We start from the raw sequence: 12417 nt of genomic DNA on the forward strand, positions 1-12417 counted from the left end.
ACACTCTCTAGAAAGACTGGGAGGCCAATGGCTGGATCTCCAGTTAACCGGGTTTTGTTATAGGATGTCGTAGCAAACAAGATTGTAATGTGAAGGCCTTCTATTTTTAATCCCCTGGGTGGACCAGACTCCAATCACAAACATTTCAAATGTGTTAATGTTATAAAAATCCGTTTCTTGAAGACAGCTTTCTGCAGATATAGGAACATCACTTACAAGCCCAGAAGTCTCCTCTTTGTTAGAATGGAGTAACTCATTGGCAAAATCATTTTGAAAGTTTCCAGGGAGCAATGATACATTGTTTGTGCTCAGTTTTAGCACTAGTGTCCTCTTTTATTTTGTAATTTCCCTGTTTTAACAGAAGGCTTGGCTCCTAAGCATCCTGAGACATAACTCCATTTGCCACCTTGCACATTTGTATAAGTTGCATTCTAATGGATGAGGAATGGCCATGGTGGCTGCAAATATGAATTTAGAACTTGAATGGCATGTGGATCAGTAATCTGTCTTGAAGACAGGAAGCAGCAAGCTGCCAAGTTCTGGAAGCACTAGTAATTTTCTGACCAACTATGGGTAAAAATTGTGCATGCTTTTGTTTCCACTTTGAACTGTAACACATAAGACTAGTTGCTTATCATCCATCAGTGGTTGACAGACATAGTGATGCCATGTTCTCATTAGCTTTTGTGGTGTGGTTTTCAACAAAGGACAATTTCTGCACTTCCTTTCTCCTTTTGTGGTAGGAAATTGGAGAGATTTTTTTTCTGGACTCTGCCATGTCTCTCTCCAACTTGAAATCTTTTTTACTCTCTCCTCAATAATTAGAAAAATTAGCTTTTACGAAAAATTTGTTTTTAAATTAACTCGAAGAATGTTCCTATACAGATTGCAATGTTAAATATCTTTCTAAAAATCAATTAAGTCATTGAGGGGTTTCAGCACGCTGGGAGAAATGGTTTAAAGAAAAATCTCCAGCATTTTCCTCCAGAGTTGGGTGTCTGCAGAACTCCCTCTTCCTTTGCACTGTACGTGACAAATCTCTTAGGTTTTGCTTATGCTGTACTGATTTGCCACTTTCGACTTTTTTATTTAAGCCCAAACTATCTACTGATATCCTGCTGTTCAAACCATATATTTCTTCTGATTCAGTGCCAGGCAAACCCTCTCAATATAAAAGTCATGTCTATAATCCACAGGCAGGCCACCCAAAGTGGTCTTTTGATATTTCGAAGTTGTTTTATTGAACAGTTCCAGCCTCTGGCTTCATAAAACACAAGTTTCATAACAGTTGCAATTGCTAAATCCGTTTTTCTCATACACTAGACCAAGGTTTTCAGGAACATGTTGCTTTCCCCAAATTAACAGCCTCCCTTTCTCCTCCAACTCTCACTCTGATCCCTTCCACATCGTACCCTCAGGTGGGGAATATACTGGCAACTCAAGGATAGTAGAATGACCTTCTTAAGGAGAAAATAAGGCTCATGCCTGCGTAAAAAGACAGTAGGATAGATGGCATTTGCATTCCAGAATGATAATGATGACGATGGTGAGGATAATGGTGACCATTATGCTACTGTTAACGGGAACAGCTAATATTTGTTGAAGGCTTATCAGGTGCCATCCTGGAAGCTAGGTGCTTTACACACACGACATTACTGAACCGTCACGACAATTGTACCAAGCACTGTTGCTATTCCCATTTTACAGATAAAGGAAGCAAGAGAAGTTATGAATCAACAGTGATTATAAATAAAGAGGAGAAATAAAAGTTGTCTTGAATGTTAATGGTCAAAGGCAATATCTGGTGACATTGATTCATTCACTTATTTATTAATAAAGTTTTAATCATTACCTATTTACCAGGCCCTAAGCTGAGTGCTAAGCTGTAACACTATTCAAGTTAATTGTTAATGTGCCTAGAGTGGTGATTATTTTAGACACGCATTGAAAACCTGCAATATACAGGAATTCTCTGCTGACATCTGAATGAAGCTTTGCCACATTGGAAGCTTGGTTATTTGAAAGTCTAAAAGACACAAGTCCCTTGTAGGATATTGAACCAAGTAGGGAAGAAATTTTGCTCTATTATTAATAGTTTTTAATCTATTTTTAAAAGTTAAAATGACCTTCCAGTTACAATAAAATAGATCTATTTAGAAGTATTTAACATGAAAAGTGAAAATCTTTAGTCCCATTTGTTAATTTCTATTGATGTGATTGGATCCTTGTTTCTAAAAGTATCATAATCCGTTTTTTAAAAGAACACTAGTGAACTCTGTTTTCCAAACAATGCATCCCTAGGAGTTTGTAAGTTCTATATGAATTTTGAGTTTTTAAGAATGGATCTATCCAATCGTGAAATAATCGGATGAAGAGTTCGATGAAATATAAGTGGAACAAAATAATATCTATTTTTTTACATGAGTACTAACCTAATGGAACCCATTTTCTGAGGGATGGTATAACAAACGTTTAAGTCACTTAAAAAAGGCTGTGTCAAAGTTTATAAATGGCAGCGAAGGACAACTCCCCTTTGAATTTGATGTCACAGAGGCTATGCTCTCTTGGAGCTATTAATAGCCATCATTTGTTGAGCAAATACTGTATATAGGCCACTGTGCTGTGCAACTGTTTGAAATTACATACATACATACACTTTCATCCAAGTGCCTTGTCAATAGTGTTATGGAAGTGAAAAGCTGCATGATCATAGAGCTAAAGGATCATTTCTCTCAGCCTTTATGTGAAATGAAAAAAGGAAAGAAACACGGGTGTACTCATCAATATAGCTATAAGGATGTTCACTGCAGTCTTGTTTTGAATGGCCGAAAATTGGAAACAACTCAAACGTCCAACAATAGGGAATTTGTTAAATAAATTATTGTATTAGTCAGGATTCTCCAGAGAAACAAAACCAATAGGAGACATATATATATATATATAGAGAGAGAGAGAGAGAGAGAGAGAGAGAGACGGAGGGAGAGAGAAAGAGATAAAAGGAGATTTATTATGGGAATTGACTCATGCAATTAAGTCCCATAATATGCCGTCTGCAAGCTGGAGAATCACAAAAGCTGATGGTATAATTTAGTTCAAGGCACAAGTTCTGAGAACCAAGGGAGCTGACAGTTTATCTCCTAATCCAAGGTCAAAGGCCCAAGAACCAAGAGCTCTGATGTCTGAGGGCCGGAGAAGATAGACATTTCTGTTTAAGAAGAGACAAAGAGAGGAAAAAATAAAATCTTTAAAAAAAAAAAAAAAAAGGGGGGGGCCGGCCCCATGGCCGAGTGGTTAAGTTCATGCGCTCTGCTGCAGGCAGCCCAGTCTTTTGTTGGGTTGAATCCTGGGCGCGGACATGGCACTGCTCATCAAACCACGCTGAGGCGGCATCCACATACCACAACTAGAAGGACCCACAACAAAGAATATACAACTATGTACCGGGGGGCTTTGGGGAGAAAAAGGAAAAAATAAAATCTTTAAAAAAAAAAAGAAGAAGAGACAAAGAGAATTCGCCCTTCCTCTGCCTTTTTGTTCTTTCTGGGCCCTCAGCGGGTTGGACAACTCCCACACACACTGGTGAGTGCAGATCTTCTTTACTCGGTTTATTGATTCAAATGCTAATCTCTTCCAGAAACATCCTCACAGATATACCCAGAAATAATGTTTTACCGCTATCTGTGCATCCCTTAGCCCAGTCAAGTTGACACATAAAATTAACCATCACAATGATACAGAATGTAGTCATTAAAATGGCAATGAGGAAGAATAATGAAGACATGGAAAAATGCTCTTGAGCAAATTCCTACCAGTGTATACAGTGAGATTCCATTTTTAAAAGTTCCATGTGTGCATAGAAAATTGATTAGAAAAGACATATTCTAAATGTTAGCAATGACAAAAATTGTTACCCACGGCTACCTTGGGTAGCAAAATGATGATGGTTTTATGTTCTTATTTTTCCCTACCTTTGCTTCAAAAATATCCTACAATAAATATGTATCACTTGGGTGATTTGCAAAAACGGTAAAAGTTACAAAAAAGAGAAGGAAAGAAGGAAAGGAGAGAGAGACACACACACAGAGACAGAGAATGAGAGACAAAGAGATAGAAAAGGAAAGAAAGGAAGAAGGAAAGAAAGAACTAGTTAAAGTCTTTTAAGGCAAATGAGGACCACAGGGAACATAAAAACCCAACAGAGCCTAAACAGGTTAATGTTTGAAAAAATGGAGAACAATATTGTACCACGCGATTTAACTTTTCCTCTCTTGTACATCCTAGGTTCGTTTTTGCAGACCTAATTGTTTTGGATACAGATTCAGCTTTGACGAGGTAACTAAACTTTGTGGTTTGCCCTGTGCTGTAAATTTCCTGACCCCTACGACGCTCTGCTATGGGGATATCCCAGCACTTTATAAACGTTTTCATTTTAATTATCACTGCAACCAGCTGCTTCAATGACAGGCACCATATTTGAAATCTTGTTCAGAATTTGTGAACTTGCAAAATTACTGAATCCATTCCCTGTGCCACACCACACCCACAGTACAGGTGAAATACAAAAAGAAATACAAAACAATGATGGTGATAAGAATGATTAAATCAAGTGAAAAATAAAATTACAGCTATTTAACTCAAAACATGGAGAAACTTTATTTTGTTAGAAAGATGAGAAAATGTGTGCTTTTAACTATATGTAAATTATATTGGAATTAAAAAATAGAGGCTTTTATAATAATACTTTAATATTAATGTGTTAGAGTGATAGAAAATTATACTGTAGATGTGGAATGTGTTTAGAAAAGGGTAAGGTTTGTAGGGTGGGGAGGCTGTGTGGGTGGCACCAGGACTGGCTACATAATTTGTGGGGCTCAGTGCAAAACGAAAATGCAGGTCCCCTTGTTCAAAATGTATTAAGACTCTCAAGATTGTGATAACAGAGCAATAAACCAGGAGCAGAGTCCTAAGCAGGGGGCCCTGTGTGACTGCACAGGTTGCACACCGATGAAGCCGGCCTGTATGGCAGTGAGCTGAGAGACAGGATATCAGGGTACTGGTCTAATTCTGTCACCAACTATATGACCAAGCCAATCACTTATTCCCTCTAAACTTCATGTTTCTTACTTTTAAAATCAAGAGGATATTTTTTGGGAAACACATTGTTGTAAGTGACAGAGATCTAACTCCCACTAGCTTAAATTTTTTGGGGCTCACATAACAATTCAGGGATGCACTGGCCTTACTCTAGAGCAGGAATAAGTGACCATTTTCTGTAAATAGCCAGACAGCAAATATTTTCGGCTTTGTTCACTTTAAGGTCTCTGTCACAATGACTCAACTCTGTTGTTGAAGCATGAAAGCAGTCACAGACAAGGTATAAATGAGTGAGCATGGCTATTTTCCAATAAAACTTTATTCATGTGGACACTATATATGACTTCCATATAATTTTCACGTGTCACGAAATATTCTTCCTTTGATTTTTTTCCAACCATATAAAAATTTAAAAGCCATACTTAGCTCACAGGCCAAATAAAAACAGGTGGAGGGCTGGATTTGACCTTTAGATGTTAGTTTGATGACTCATGTTCTAGACACAGAAGGCATTATTAGGTGTTGGTGTCTGCCTGTATGTTTCTTTCTCACGTGGCTCTGTTCCTCCTTTGGTGTTGATCTCATTCTTTTCCACTTATAGATGGACTTCCTCCACATGACCAGGTGAGTGGAGGTGGGATGGCGAGTGAGATCAACAAGAACCCTACCTTACCACTCAGGACAGAGTGCCTCTTCTGTCTTCCAATACCTGCAAATATAATGTTGTCCAACCAGATTGATTTGGCTTTTATGCTTATCCTGGGTCAACCACTGTGGATAAATGCGTGGGATATTCTGATGAGCCAGCCAGCCCAAAGTCTTGTAGCCGTGCTTTCCTGGGGCAGCTGTGGAGAGTGGATCCCATAAATTTACCATCCCCATCAGAACAACATGACATTCCCATGACCTTTCCCTTTCAAATTACCACTGCCTAAAAGCTTGAAAGCGTTCTCCATTTTTGCAGACTTGACTCCTTCCTCTCTTGGTCACTCTTCAACAAATACTAATCTGGTCCCCATTCTTCCCCTGCCACTAAAGAGGCTTTCTTGGACACTAAGGACCTCCAGACTGCCACACCTCTGTCTTAAATTCTTCTATACTGTGCCAAATTTTAAATAGCTTAGCATGCCCTCCAGCTTGATGTCTCTTTTCTTGGCTTTCATAATTCTATAAGGACAGTTTATGACAACAACATAATTGTATATGCACTTTATGACAGCTACATGATCTCATCTAATCTTTATAGCAAACGTGAATATAGGAAGGACAGGTGAATATAGAAAGGACAGGTCCTGTTGCCCCCACTGTAGAGGTAAGACCGACATTCAGAAATATTAAGTACTCGTTCCAGATCCTTGATATCTGGCAGAGACAGGACTGGAATGCTGGTCTTTTGATACCAAGACTTTTTGCCCAATGTACATACTGACATCTTTCAGCAATCAACAGATCTCCTTCTTTTCCTCTCATTTCTTCTCAATCTCCCTGGCTGGGTCCTGTTCCTTCTCCCTTAGGGAATATACAGGTGGTCATCAAGGGTCTCTACCTTCTCCAGCCTCACTTCTTGGGTAATTATTTCCTCCTAAGATGACTCTTAGAAGGTTTTCCAGGTTCCTATCATTGATATGAGCCGTCACTCTCTCTGTCCCTTTCCCCCAGCACTTTTATTTTTATGTCCCCATAGGTCTTTAATCATATCATGACTCTTATTTGCTTCAGTCTCTGATGCAGGGGATCTTCGTCACCCATCTTAGCCTTTCTTTCTGACCATAATGCTGTGTAACCGGGTGATAAATATTTTTTCATTAAAATGCAGTTGAACTTAACTTCTGTGCATCAAAGGACACTATCAACACAGTAAAAAGGCAAACCACAGAATGGGGGAGAATATTTGCAAATTATTTACCTGATAAGAGATTAACATCCAGAATACATAAAGAGCTCCTATAGCTCAAGAACAACAACAAAACAAACAACCCAATTCAAAAATGGACAAGAGACTTGAACAGACATTTCCCCAAAGAAGATATATTGAGGGTGAATAAGAACATGAAAAGATGCTCAACATCACTAATCATTGGGGGAATGCAAATCACACTCATTTAATAGCCATCTGGCTATTATTAAAAAAAAAAAAAAAAAAAGAAGGGGCCTGCCCAGTGGCATAACAGTTAAGTTCACACATTCTGCTTTGGTGGTCCAGAGTTAGCCAGTTTGGATCCTAGGCGCAGACATACACATTGCTCATCAATTCATGCTGTGGCAGGCGTCCCACATATAAAGCAGAGGAAGATGGGCAGGGATATTAGCTCAGGGCTAATCTTCCTCAGAAAAAAGAAAAGAAAAGAAAATAAAAGAAAACAACCAAAAATATAGAAAATAACAATTGTTAATGAGGATATGGAGAAATTGGAACCCTTTGCCTTGCTGGAGAAAATGTAAAATGATGCAGCCACTGTGGAAAACAGTATGGTGGTTTCTCAAAAAATTAAACATAGAGGGGCTGGCCCTGTGGTATAGTGGTGAAGTTCAGCACGTTCCACTTCAGTGGCCTGAGTTCTGGGGTTTGGATTCCAGATGTGGACCTATACCATTTATTAGCTATGCTGTGGTGGCAACTCACATACAAAAAAATAGAAGAAGATTGGCACAGATGTAATCTCAGGGCTAATCTTCCTCAAGAGGAAAAAAAAGAGGAAGATTGGTGACAGATGTTAGCTCAGGGAAAATCTTCCTCAGCAAAAAAATAAATTAATTAAACATAGAATTACCACATGATCCAGCATCTAGCAATTTCACTTCTGGGTATATACCCCAAACAATTGAAAGCAGGGATTTGGACAAATATTTGTACACTGATGTTCACAGAAGAATCATTCACAATAGCCAAAAGATAGAAACAACATCCACTGACAGATGAATGGATGAACAAAATGTAGTATATACATATAGTTGGATGTTATTCAGCCTTAAAAAGAAGTGAAATTCTGATACATGCTACAAAATGAATGAACCTTGAAGATGTTATGCTGAATAAATAGTCCAGACACAAAAAGACAATTATTGTGTGTTACCACTTATATGAGGTACACAGGATAATCAAATTCATAGAGACAGAAAGTAGAATGAGGTTATCAGGGCCCAGGGGTAGGAGGAATGGGGAGTTGTTGCTAAATGGGTACAGAGTTTCAGTTTGGGAGGATGAAAAGGTGCTGGAAATGGATAGTGGCGACGGTCGTCCGACACTGCAAATGAACTTAATGCCACTGAATTGAACACTTAAAAATGGTTATAATGGTAAATTTTCTGTTATGTATATTTTACCACAATAAAAAACATTAAGATAAATGCTATTGAACCAAATCGCATTCCAGAGGACGTCTTTAATGTTCTGTGTGGTCTATTGTAGCAGTGGTGTAACATGGTGGATATGGATCTTCATTCCAGAGACAGCCAGCCAGCTGTAAGATCGAACTCCAGCCTCATCACTGACGAATTGTGCGACCTTGGGCAGGTGACTTATTCACTGGGACTCGCCTTCCCTACCTTGGGTATCAGCATGATTAAGAACAGCAACAGGGGCTGGCCCGGCGGCCCAGCGTTTAAGTTCCTGCGCTCCGCTTGGGCGACCTGGGGTGTCGTGGGTTTAGATCCAGGTACCGACATGGCACTGCTCATCAGGCTGAGGCGGCGTCCCACATAGCACAACCAGAGGCAACCACAACTAGAATATACAACTGTGTACTGGGGGGCTTTGGGGAAAAGAAGGCAAAAAAAAAAAAAAAAGAAGAAGAAGAATAAGAAGATTGGCAACAGATGTTAGCTCAGGTGCCAATCTTTAAAAAAAAAAAAAAAGAGCAACAATCCCGTGGGTGGTTATGAGGCTGAGATAAGGGAAGCAGGATGCTTAGCAAACTGTCTGGACTACAGCAAGCCTTCTGTGAGTTGAAGCTACTGTGTGATTTCACATATTTTACATATGCTAAGTAATAAGGACAATTGATGGGAGTTTTTCCATGAGTTCTTTGCCTCCCGGGCGATCACTTGGGATAGAATCTCTGTGAAATCATCTATTTTTGTGGATGTATGGGGTCTTAATATCTTCAGTTTGCTTTAGCCTCACTCCCCCATCATCTGCCTAATGGACTCAGACCTGCAAAGGCTGAGTGAACCAGACAGGTGAGGCTTGTCAGCCATTCTTGGCAGAGATTCATGACATGGATATAATTTAGCAGCCATTTTCATACTGTCCATTTTTGCCTCACGCTGCAGCGCTGGTTCTCATATGTCTGTGCATACGTTGGGGCTAATGATATTTGGGGTATGCTTTGTGATATGATTAAGCCAGGGGCTACACAGGGTATTATTTAATTAGGACAGATGTGTCTCCATGCCCATTTAAGAGGCTGTTTCTTGTTTTGCTATGCAATTCCACAGAGCGTATCTGAGGGCAGAGTTCCCGTTGAACTCTGTGAGAGGTCTGTCCTCGGTTAAGCATCACAGCCCTTGGACATGAGCAGGAAGTAGGCCCTTTCAGGATCATTAACTTGTGCAAGTTAAAAAAAAAAAAAAAAAGCTCTGTCATGGTATAGTAGCAAAGTGGAAAAGCTTATCTTAAATATGGAGAAGAATACATTGATTTGCCTTTACCCATTAGGAATTTGAGGAAATTTAACCATTCTGAAGTTTACCTTTGTACTACTTATGATGTATGGGGTTATAAAGTAAATGAATGAGATAAATAAGATAGTTCAGGTAAATGTTTAACCCACTCTTGAGAATCAACTGTTTTTATAGGATTTAACTGGACCAGTTTCTAGGAACTTGTAAAACTTTTATTCTGGTCAAATTTGTCTCATTCCTCTCCCCCACCCCCTACAATCCCCAACTCCCCAATTAATTTTCTTCCATGCTGTTTTATTATATGTCTTAGTCCATTAGGCAGGAAAGCCTGTTCCTCTCTCCTCTAATGCCAACCAATTCATAAAACATTGACAGAACATCAAATGTGTGTCAGAGTCTGTATGAAATGCTGGAGAGACAGAGAAATGAGGTATGGAGGGAGATGATTTCAGGGGTTAAAGCATGGACATTGGTGTCAGATGGACATGGGTTTGAGTTCTGGCTCTATCACTTAACGGCTGATTCACTGGGCAAAGTTTTTAATCTCTCTGAGCCCCAGATTTCGGATACATAAAATGTAGAAACTCTTCCCCAGAGAATTGTTATAGAAATCAAACGAGATAGAGTATGTCTATTAAGCAGATATCTCCAGGTGCAAGGGTCAGAAACAGAATCCAAAATGTCATAAAGCAAAAAAGAGGCTATAATGGGTCATATAACTGAAAAGCCTAGGAGTCCATTCCAGGGGACTTAATGTCATCAAGATCCAGCCTCTTGTTTCATCTCTAGGTTTTCTTTTCTTCTGGGGTGGCTTTGTTCTCAAGAGCCCTCTCCAGTTTTACATTATTATCCTTACAGCTAATCACCACAGCAGAAAGAGACATCTCCCTCCCAACAATTCCAGCAAAACTGGAACCAATTCTCACTGGATCAATTTGGGTCATCCTTGATCAATGACCATAATTAGGGAGAAGGAATATTTTCAGAAGTCCAGCCTGGATCACACGCCCACTCATCTAAACCAAATGGATTATAAGGTGTGTGTGTGTGTGTGTGTAGGTGTGGGAAGTGCAATGAGTTCCTCAATATAAAATCTGGATCCTATTCCCAAAAGAAAGAGAAATGGATGCCAGTAAACAAGAATGAGGTGTCCACCTGGGCAGGTTAACACAGAGGCTGGCATCTAAGAATGTTTGTTGTTATCATAATTATTACTTTGAAAATGATTAAAATGAAAATAAATTAAAATGAAATCATGATTTAAGATAATGAAAATGATTAAAATGAAAATAAAATGGGAAATGATGCGGTTTCCCATTACAATGGAGAGAATCAGCAGTAAGTGAGAGGGAGCAGGGTGCTCTGGAAGGGCCACCGGCAGCAGGGGGAGAAGACGCTGAGGAGAGTGAGCGAAGCCTTCAAGGACTGTCTGCTCCTTGACAGTTCCTGCAAGTATCGCTGAATGATAGGACAGGCCAACACGAATGCCCATAATCATGACCCTTTATGAAATATGTTCTTTTATAATCTTGGAGGGGTCTCTATTTTCAAAATATTTGACCTGTAGTTAGGTAGGCTGCTCAATAAATTAATTGATCCCCTAAGAAAGCCAGATTTATGTAGTCCTCTTGTATTTCTTTGGTGTCCTCCTTAGCCTTTTGCACATGGGTGGGCATGGAGCAAGGAGCTCAGTAAATACTTGTTGATTAATATAGGTGAAAAGAAGCAATTAATGTGCATTTACAAATGAGGCTCATTTACCAATTAAAACTAGCCCTAACATCAGGTCCAGCACTTTGCTAACCATTTTTTTCATTTTGAGGGCATGTACTAGAAAAACAACGGCACTTATTTTATTTCCAAATATTTTCTGTTCACATTTTACTAATTTAGACTGGCCTTATCCTCATTAATCCAAATTAGTGCTATTTTACAGTATACAAACTCTTGAATATTTATTATTACGTTTCCACACTATTCAAAAGCTATTTTCTTACTTTAGTTTTCCAAAAATGTGATTATTCCCAGCTCTTCCATTTTAAGCTCAGGAATATTTAAATGGACTAAGATAAAGATAAATATCTTGCATATAAACCCTTAAAGACAGATGCCTTAATTCCAGACTTTATTCTGTTTACAGCTAAAAAAATATTGGTAGCAAATTCTCATTGTTTATAATCCCATTATGTCCCTAAGACATTGAGTCATGTAATGTTTTGGCCTGATTGATGTTTTTTTCTTTTTTTTCCTATTAATGCAGGAAGATTAGTACCTCAGCTTCTGAAAAATGTGTTTCAAGATCTATTTCATTTAGGAAGATCATATGATAAGCAGGAAGTATAAACAGTTTACCATCAAAATCCTTTTATTTTTGCAATGAACTTTTAGTAAATTCAATCCATTCTTTTGCATCCATCATGCCCTAAGGCATATGTTCTGCCTGATTTATGATGCACAAGTTTATTATTTTCCTAAGCTATAATCAATACCTACAAGGTGCTCTGGTTGATTAGGAAACATTCTATCATTTGGCTTTGTATTTAAGAATCCTTGACTCGTTTTTTTGCTGTGCATTTCTAGAGACTACGCCAGCACTTTTGGGTCTTCACTCTCTTTTTGGTGCTAATTCTTTTCTTTTCTGCTTGACTCTAGCTCTACTCTACTGCCTTGAACAATTTCCTCAAGAGGCAACTCTTACCA

Source organism: Equus przewalskii, chromosome 15 (genome assembly GCF_037783145.1).
Source record: "Equus przewalskii isolate Varuska chromosome 15, EquPr2, whole genome shotgun sequence".
Lineage (NCBI taxonomy): Eukaryota > Metazoa > Chordata > Mammalia > Perissodactyla > Equidae > Equus > Equus przewalskii.